Source organism: Haemaphysalis longicornis, unplaced genomic scaffold (genome assembly GCF_048455015.1).
Source record: "Haemaphysalis longicornis isolate Haplotype H1 unplaced genomic scaffold, Haemaphysalis longicornis Haplotype H1 scaffold_4, whole genome shotgun sequence".
In the NCBI taxonomy this organism is placed as follows: domain Eukaryota; kingdom Metazoa; phylum Arthropoda; class Arachnida; order Ixodida; family Ixodidae; genus Haemaphysalis; species Haemaphysalis longicornis.
In genome coordinates this window covers 122,368,582-122,379,197 of record NW_027526361.1, presented here as the reverse complement: position 1 = coordinate 122,379,197, position 10,616 = coordinate 122,368,582, and positions in this window count along the sequence as shown.

Genomic DNA, 10,616 nt, shown 5'->3' with positions numbered 1-10,616 from the left:
GAACTCCATTACAAACAATTTTTACTATATACGAGCACACGACTGTGTGAATATCGGCCCAATAACTTTCGTTTCGCTGCCCATGTACAATCGACATGAAAAGTTGTCCTGAAACCGTATGTCAGCTGTCACAGCCAGATGATGCCCTAAAACACGAAAAACGTTACTTACTGCTGCTTTCTCCTCTCATAACACACGTGCAGCATTCATAACATCAGACAGTTTCAGTTTTAGTACAGAGAGAGTTTACGTACGCATGCGTGAGAAGTATGCGTAGTCCACGCGCATGTAGTTGGAAACTCTATAGTTACACGTACGTGACGGCCGCCGCTGGTAGGGTGCCTAAATGCGTAGCGCCATCTACGAACAGAGACAGACACTGCTGTAACCTCTTGTGATCTCGTTAGACCATTGATACGGCGGCGAACGACAAACGCTACTTCGTCAGGCTCTAAAGCTGCAAAATCACTCTTCTATCTGAAATACAAAACCTACTTGTCGCTTGACACTTTTTTTAGGGTAAGAATGGGCAAGTTGAAGGCGAAATCGACAGCTTACAACACGATATCGTATCGAGCGATTAGCGACGAAGCTGTTATCGCTGCGAAGTAGGAGGACAGGGCAACACACCATGTTGGTAAACTCAGCGTACGGAAGCAACGTAAGTACCGCAACGTAAAAATTCGAATCTCACACGTCCATAAGACGCATGGCAACCCTTTGCGTTCTGAGCATGCGCAATGGTCACCGGTGAAAGCTCTACGGACGTCAAGCTTCAACGTACGTAAAACTAATACTGTCTTCTTTACTTCCAACAAACTAAATCTAACACACTGAAAAAAAAATTACACCATCTTCCCGTAAGGGAACCCTGAGTAGTAAGCAAAGCAGCCATGAGGTTGATTCAAGTGCCCATTAGTTTTCAGTTCATCGTGTCCGTTAGGTTGAGGTACGTAGCTACCGTTATATTTACAGTTTGGTTTCCATGGTAACTACCACACTTTTCACTTACCGGAACTACGAAATGGGAAATTGCGTTGATCCTATGGCTGTTTCGCATACTACTCAGGGTTCCCCTACGGGAAGATGGTGTAATTTTATTAGATGTCGTTGTTGCGCCGTCCACACCACCACTGCGCATGCTCGGCTTGCTGAACGCCCGGTGGAGTCTTACGTTTTAACGGCCCCTGGAGCGACAGTGTTACCGGTGTCTTCCTGGGCCGGCCCGAGATGAGCCGAGCATGCGCAGTGGGGGTGTGGACGGCGTCACAACAAGGGAGGGACATAGCCCCGACACTGAGATGCTGGAGCGACGGTGTTGCCGGTGTCTTCCTGGGCCGGCACGAGACGAGCACGCATCCCCTTAAAGGGCTCCTGGAGCGGTAGTGTTGCCGGTGTCTTCCTGGGCCAATGGATGGATGGACAACGGACGACGGACGACGGAGCCGAGAGCAAGAGGTGCTTTGCATCTAAAAGTAAATTAATCATTTTGGGATTGAAAAATATAATGTGGTTTATCGATTAGGACAGCTGCAGTTCCGCTAGCTTTTGCACTTCGCGGAGACTACAGACAATCTTCGTGCAGATGTATTTCTTACCACACGAGCAAGGCTGATTTTGTTTCAATCAGGGAGGGAGGCGAAAGTCACGGAAAAGTTTATACCCGTGCGTACAACAACTCTAGAAAGTTCATCAAACTTTCGGAGAGGTCTAACGGGTGAGGTGGCGTTGGGCCGGGCCAAATACGGCAGATATTGCACGCTGAAGTGCAAGTGGTCAATACTTTATAAAAGATCCTTTTTGTCTGTGAGAGGCGCTATAGGAATGATAACTTTACAGGCAAGGGTGGGTTGTCGCTGTTTGTTGGAATAAAAATATTATTTTCTAGAAAAAATTTTGCGAGGTCCAGAACCTTCGCATGCGCGCATGTAGTTTAAGTCTTCTAATCTCTTGTATTGTATAAATAAGTGGCGGATATCGCTACTTTTGCAGTTAGTTTTAACCATGCAGTGCTGACGGCGGTACAACGCCACGGTGTAGAAGAGGCAAATGCATCCCTGCACCTGGCAGTGCGCCTTGCAAGTCACCGAAGAAGCGCGAGCACCCCTTTTTCTTTCCCCTCCACCTTTCACTGGGAGAAAGCTCTAGGAATCTCTGACCTGGCAACCCAAGAAACAGTCACGGCCGGACACCTGGACGTCGCGGGGCTCTTTGCACCGCCGCCACCCCCTTACCCTGCACACAATGTTAAATAAAGTGGCACTACTACTACTACACAGGACAGGTTCCTCTTCTCCATCACACGACGCACGGGATTTGTTTCGGCGACTCTCCGCCAGGTGCAAACTTCATCTCCTCAGCGCTACCTTTGATGACGGCACCTAGAGCTCCCTGTGCTTACGAAGCTTAATATGTTGCATGGTGATTTGACAGGCATAAACTACTTAATTGGATCAAATTTGGGGAACGATAAAGTCGAGTGCCTTTAATCATTTTGTTAATTTTATGATTACGACCAAACGAAATGTCCACCCTTCCAAAGCCACGTAGGTCTTCATTGGCAGCGTCTGACAGACAGAACCAGAAAAGGCAACAGCAGATGCATAGGGAAACAGCTCGTATGCGTCACATGTACATAAAAATACCTTGAAAATACAGAGAAAAATAGAGAAAGAAATAAAGAACGCAAACATAATTGGTCAGCTTACTTTTCGCAACCACCCGACATAGAGGTTCCGGGTGGGCGCTTTGTCAGACAACATCCAGGAGCCCATGGTTCAATGTGGCGCTTCCACGAGCAGTACGCGCGCAGCTTGTGCTTCGGGGATACAGCTGAGCAGCGTGGCCTCCCACTGCTCGTAAGTACTGATATTGTCATATCACAAACCCAGGCCCAGAACGAAGGGGTGCTTTAATGAGTGAGGAGCGGCGACCAGAAATGCTATCAGCCGAAGCCTGGAGAGAAGAAGAAGAACACATGGCAACCAGGCCGAGCCTCGCGCTCTTAAAGCCGTGCAGCCGCTTGGCGGGGGCAGCAGCTTGCCAAAAGTGTGAGGCCCCCAATGCCATGTCATCGTGGCAATATTAAAACCGTGGTTGGCGCGATGGGTGCGAAACGCTGTAGAATGCTGGCACAACATATGATTATCAGTTGTTAATTTGTTTATGGAAACATGCAATCAATATTTTTACCCCACTAGTTTTAACGAGCAGAAACATCGCATTTTTGAGCTGTAAATACGTACAGCTGCTGCAGAAACTCAACAGGGCACGTGAGCGGGGCCAAAGCTGGCAAATATGCACGTCAGCGCGATCTAAATGTAGATGCGCCCAGTTAGCGGTGCGGCACGGCACATTTTGTTGATTCATTTCGATGTTCAGACGCTTCCTTCATCGCCTGCTGGAGCGAAGTCCGGTGAAACTATAAGCGTTCACTTGGGGTGGTCATCTTGCCCTAAGCAAGGGAGAATTTTCCCCGGCGCACGAACTATATAATTAACTTGTGGGATGTCTCAGCAGCTTACTGAAATGTTATTTTTTAGCTCGAAAAGGAAGGGTTACAACACCTTTGGTTGTCAGCAGCTCTTAATACTTTTTCGACGCATGTTTCCAATACTTAACTGATCGCGTGAGTCCCACGCTGTCGTTTTCAAAGATTATATTTTTAAACTTTCTTTGAAGAATCACCTTAGTAAATCGTCTCCTATGTAATGAGAAAATTTTGCATTAGCCACGTGTCTTCAACCGGTTTACTTGCTCAATTCTGTTGGGTGCCTATTTTTAGTAAACAAATAGTGCAGCCCACAGACGTAAGCCATACTTTTTTGCGTGTTTGTTTCAGTGAAACATACTTTTAACCACACTTCCCAAACTAGTCTGTTCCACAAGGCGCAACGAATTTTTCGCTGAGAGAATTTCAAACGCTGTAGTCACACCGAAAGACCCGTGGCATTTGCAACAACAATAAATCGCCCACCGCTTAGGACCAGCTTTTCTTGAATGCCCGGTACAGAATATTTTGGCGTAAAGCACTGAAGGAGCGTTTGACGACCAGGGGTTGTTATAAAGTTCACATGGGAACGCCAGAGCACAGCGGCTGTCCCCAAAATCACAAGCAAGAGAAATGAGAGGTACTGCTGGACGGCGACTGCTGTGAATTAGGGTCGGATCAGTCTGATTCAGCGGGCACACAAAGCAGCAGCAGCTGCTGTTACCCTGGACCAAGGTGTGAATGACGACCAGGGTAGAAAACCACCCGTGCTGAGCCCGTCGTGAACTCTAGCACGTTGCACAGGACCCCCGAGGAGTGCTGTACAACCACAAAAAAAAACAAATAGACATTTTCTCAATCCCTCTTATGAAGTTCATTCTTCGGAATAAGTTCACGTGTTTCGTAATAGTAAAATTCCAACCCGCCGCCGACACTCGGCTGCTCAGCACAAATTTGCGGGATCAATAACAGCCACGGCAGTCCTTTTATGATAAATGGCTACGATTTAAAAGGACCATGTAACAGTTTTTTAAATTGATCTCTGAATCTTAAATGCTTGCGGAACGAATTCAACACATCCAGTACATCGATTCGGGGGTCGTAAAGTACCTCAGCCAAAAATGACTGCCCCATGTTCATCAGACAACTTTAAACTTGCACAAAACGTTTTTCTCTCTTTCCCGGGTTTGGCGTTCTCCCACCGCTGGAATTACGTCATCACAGCGGTGTAGAAGCCATTGGCAGGCTTTCTTTCAGTTGCAGCAGAGAATGCATTCGATATCCACTTCAAAAAGAAAGCTACGAGAGCAAAGAACAAACGGCCAGGCGCACCCGCTGTGACGAGCAAATCACGCTGTGCCGTTCTGTTGATTATCAGGTTTCTCCCGCCGACGCTATACAGGCTATGAGGCCCTCCGTAGTAGAGGACGCGTTTTCGCTTTTCGCCCCCATCTGAAAAGCTGCCGCAGCGGCCGGGAAACGAGTCCGATTACTTGGGCTAAGCAGCACGACGCCTTCGCCATTGAACCGCCGCGGCACGGAGCGGCACTGCCAGCACGGGCAGTGCCGCTCCGTGCTGGCGATACCTACAGCTTTCACAGTGCTTACAGACGCGAAGGCAAGAGTTAAAGCGTTTATCACAAGTTTTGCATACTTACTTTAAAAGGCTATTCTGTGGCCACACATTGGTGTGACGGATTGCCCCTGCTGGTGGCCTTTCCTTTAACTTTTTTCAATAATATCATTCATTCATTCATTCATTCATTCATTCATTCATTCATTCATTCATTCATTCATTCATTCATTCATTCATTCATTAACTCATTCATGCATTCATTCGTGCTTAACACTTCTAGACCTATTTACCACGTGCGAAAGCAAAGACTACGCACATGACGCTTCATAAAAGGTTGCCTTGCTGGAGATTACGCAGCATTTTGTCTAGCTGTATCTGGATGCATCCTTTCGCCTGTGAGCAGAACAGTCAGAGCGAGCCAAATCGGTACGCCATCGATTTCGAGACAGGAACCAAGCGTCAACCGAGCCTCCGGCAAAGCACCATCTTTGCGTTCCAGCATTCTCTTTCTCTGGCCTTGTTCTTGCAAAAGGAGGCAGCGCAGTGTTATCTAGTATAAGTTGTTGAACCATGGATTACTCACGGGGTTTTCTTGCGCTGATTCGCCAGTAGAGATGTCCTAGCCGTCGCCTCAATGATAAGGCACAGGCGAAGCAGCCATTTCCCCCTCGCCTCGTAATATGGAACAGAAGTGGCGAAGCTCTGGGCATGCGAGGCGATAAGAAAAATAATGGCTCGAATCCACGCTGTGAACGTGATTGGAAAACAAAGCTTTAATCGACATCCACAACAATTGCCCATGCGAGGTCACTTGAATTCAGGCACGTTACTCTACAAAGAGTGCCAGCCCTTACATGGGATTAGCGTCGGCCACGTCCGGGCTACAGTGGTGGACGCCGCCGCTGTATCCGAGATGGGCGTCGGAGAAAAAAAAATGGAGAGGAGTCTGTCGAAGGGTGAGACAGCGGAACCTAGCCATCGTAATGTGCTTGATCGGGGCTACACGACTGCGCGACACAAGCGAAGACACCGAAACAATTCGGCATGTAAGCTGACTGATTCCCAGTTATACCAATTTAAACTAGTTATACAGTAGGTTTCAGAATTGCGAGAAAGCCGAGGGAACTTTTATAATCGCTGTTTATCAGAACCGCCTGCTGCCTTCGCCTTTTGTAATACCTCTTTAAACACAACCGAATTGGTATTCACCAACTTAGAAAACGGAGTCCCATTCGTGGCAAGCAGTGAGCCAAAGGTAGCGTTCATCTTGCAGCCAGATATCTGTATGTAGTCTCTGCATTTTATTTTCCCAACCTGCAAACCAATACTTAATGTATATTTCCCGTACGACCAGTTGATTCCGTCGGGGTCGGGTTACGCAGGAGGTGCTGTCGAACAAGTTAATTAAGCTCTGCAAAGAAAGCGCGCAATGGACGCGAAGCTGCGGGAAAAGAGGCCGAAAACAACTGTCGCTAAAGCAGACGGAAAAGCCGACGGAATGGATCCCGCCCTCGCTAGCGCCGGGGTGAGCTGGCTCCGGCGCGCGGGGAAAAGCTGGGTAATAGCGCCCATTCGCCGCGCCATCTACACTGTGCTCCGCGAGTGAGGGATATTAAAGGGGCCATAGAGACAAAACACATGTTTGGTTCATATGAACGATTACACTGTGGGAATCATACTTCACCACTTTTAACGTAAACTTCGCTCAAATAGACTGTATAATTAGGAAAACCCGGAATGCCATGCGACCCACTAGCTCATTTCCCGCAACAGAAACTATGATGTCATAAGCGCTGCTGTGCGATTTGCTGAGGCCGGCCAAAGCAAAAGCAAATTAGACAGGACTTATAAGCTTGCCGGACAGTTATTTACGCGTAAATGTAGGGAACATTCTTTTTACATAAGTAAGAATTGTGTGGTGAACAAATAAAGTTCGGAACGAACACGTAAACACCCAAGCAGTTACTGCGGCACTTTGCCGGTTGACCGCTAACACAGCCGTCTGACCCGCTGGACTTGTCTGAAACAACACTGGCCCACTGACATAAGCGGCACGGTCGCTTGCGTCACCATTATTGTCCAGTCAGAGCTTACGTTTTCCGGAACGATTAGTATGAACCTTAATAGAAATACGGCAGGTGTAGAAGTCCTGCCAGGAGCAAAATGCGTACCTGGCCCTTCAGCAGTTTGCAGTGCCATCTATGAAAGTTGGCGATAAACAAGATAACCAATCATGGCCTCCGCGATCGGCGACCGGCGACCGGCTGCACGCCGTTGCTCCGGCCGTCCCATCAGGCGCATCCCCACGCTAAAAAAAACGAACGAAGCTCACACTAACACGTAAGACTTGAAGGTAACGAAGCTGGACGCAGCAGTTGCGTGTTTCCTCTTTTTTGCATCGCGGCATTGTATAAGCGTCACCGCTGTACCAGCGACCACAGCTGGACGTTCGTCCAACTCCATCGCACACGTCTCTGCGCGCACGTCGCCTTCCTTCGTCCCGCGCAGTTATCGCTACGGCGGCGGCGTCCTCGCCTTCCTCCGCCAGGTGGCGACACGGGTCCCGCGCACTTCTCCGTTCCCTCGTCGCCAATTTCTCCCCGCCATCGGCCGCGGCTCAAATCCAGGCGCTTGCGGAAGCGGGTGTGATTTGACGTCTAGCTTTCAAGGTCAAAACTTGTCACCCCGAGAAGTCTGCGCTAGGCAGCGTATTGTAGCTTTCGCTACAAAATGTAATGCGGCTCACTTCGCAACGTGCCGTGAAGTGGCGGCGTTAGCCGATGGCTGAGCCGCTCGCACCGGCTCCCCTGAATGGGTTGGCGCTGATTGGGGAGCCTGGTGTCTTCGCCGTCGTCATTCCTCTTAACTCCCCTGCGGGCGTCAATTTTTATTCAATAATAACCTTGACAATGATATTAAGGGCCGTATTCTGAGTCCCTCCTCGACTCCGATTGCTCCCTCCACTTAGATGAAGGGAAGGATTCCCCATTGCCTATGCATGCGGAAATCGATTTCAAGGGCCTGCTCCACTGGAGGCTCAAGTGGAGGAAAGATATAGAATACCAGGGTAATCGGCTCGTCTCAGAAGCTTAGAGAAACTGAACTCAGGCAAAGGTGTGCCAGTGATCAACGAAAGGGTGACCATGTTACGGAGCGAGCGTACGGAATGGTACGCAGTACTTTCTCGGAGGTTACGTATAGGTTTATTATAGATAGTTATTTATGGTAACGAACAAGGTTGCGGTTGCCATGCCATGCTGTTACAACGGTCACCGACCAGGCCCCATCGCGCAAGAAACTTTAAGATCCAGTCCACTGCAACGCAAGTTGAAATTGTAAGCATGTATATGAAGTTTCTCAGCACACTGAAATATTTTCTGTTTGTGACTACATGTGCACACCCTTTGTGATCCTACATTTGTGAATAAAACTGCTGGGTGTATTGAAAGAACAATGGTTACTGCCGTTCCTTTCTGTCTTGGCTGACCAGCGGACCAGTATGGTGCAATCGAAGAAGTGCACGAAATAAACACGTTGTTTTAATTTGTGATTGAACGCCTTAGTTAATTGGCTTAATGAAACTTGTAGGGACTAGAGTTTATTCCAGCGGACAACCATGAATCTGTCCGTTTACCTCATGTCAGACAGCAAACGGAAATTCCAACTTTACTGTGAAATACGCGATGATAAAATGCAGATAAAACCTGGCGTAATTTCCGAGTCATCGCCGCTGCTAATTTCCATATAATTTGTTTTGCGATAGTGTTGATGAAACAAAACTTACAACCGTTTTCTGTATCTATACACTCGCCGCGGGGCCATGCAGAGCAAACGGGTATTCTGTAACGTTCAGAACGTCACTGTAAACTTGATGTGACAATTATATGAAGCACAGTGTACTATTTGAACATCTGTGGCGGCCAATTTCTTTATAATTTTTTTAGTATACCAAGATTTGGTCGACATAGCCTGCAACATTTCACCTCTAAAAACGTCCACAGATGCACTTTGCTTATTTTCAGTCAGAGGGATAATCTGGCGTTTAATCTACTTGTCGCAACGGTTGAGGAGCCGCCGATTACGAATGGAGCAAGAACTTGCATCTTCATACCCCTCGCGTCATTATTTTGTTCTCTTGCATCTTCTTGCGAGGCCCCTTCTCATCGTCGCCCGTGTTTCACAGCCCCCGCTGAGGAATGTGGACCTGCCTACGCCGCTAAAATCGAAACGTAACAGCATAACGCAGATGTGCCACAGATATTACAATGTCGCTCAGGAATCATTCAGCAAAATTAGTTTCCGGCGTTTTTCGATCTCTTAACAATACAACCGGTTTTACGTCCAATAAACGTTGATTCGAATGCCAGAAAAGAGAGCGGCCACCCGTTGCCTCAACTTAATAGCCTTGACGGTACAGAACTGAATTAATACCGTACGCCCGCATTTGAACCTATTAATGAGGGAAACATCATTTAAGGTACAAGGACAAGGGCAGGGGAAATTTTAAGAACAGAAAGATAAACAATACAGATTTTTGATCTGCATCGCAAAGCACACTTTATTAGGCCCACGGGAGCTTTATAAAGCATGTTTCATGTTTGCTTTTTTTGAAAATTGTATTGAATGTGGATCTGAGGTCAACACTCACAACTCCAATTTACCTCCATGAAAACAGACAATTTTGGGGAGTGGTGTAGTGGAGGCTTTGGCCTGTAGAATAAGGCAAAGGTAATAAATTGGATTGATCCTCGAAGCATAGTGATCAAATAACCGAAGAAATTGAATGTTTCGATTGGTGTGCCTTGGCGCAAAAGGTCGCCATATCAAATCTTGTAGTTCACTTTAATTTTCTGAGGTTCATTGCACACCCAATAATGTGAGAAAGGATTGTTCCAAGTTTTACTAAAAATTCTTTATTAGGTTAGAAGTTATGAATGTTCGCGTCTGGAGAAATCGCCAAAGAATAGGTTCTGAGAAACTCGACCAAAATGTTTTGAAGCAAGTGCAGCGCTTACATAAGATGACCAGAAGTGCTAAAATACCCACATTCGTAGCCAGTTCCATCTTGGGCCTTGCTCGCGTCTGATGTTGCTCGTGTTGCACATCGCCTTTTTTTTCTAGCTTGCTTTTGTATTATCAGTGCTCTGGTGGGATGCATTTGCGATGCGCGGCTGATCATTCGTTTTTGGTATTTGGTTTTTCATTTTGTGAGTCGTTGCACTCTAAACTTTCCCCTACTGTGGCTGCCAGTAAGAAAAAGTAAACGACAAAGAGTAAGAAAAACCCCCAAAGAATCCAAAGTTCCTTTGACGCGCACACGAAGGCTACAGAACGTAAAAACACGTGCGTAACATCAGGCATCTGCATGGAGAGAATTTTCATTTAAATCGGCAAATAGAGGCCTGAAAACACTATTCGGGCTATATTTCATTTTTTACGTCACACGATTGTTCAATAACAATCTAAGACCTCCAAAACAGGCAACTTTTGGGTTGCACACAAAATTGCCAGTTTCCATGTCGGTTTCGTACACTCCTACTGGGCGCACTT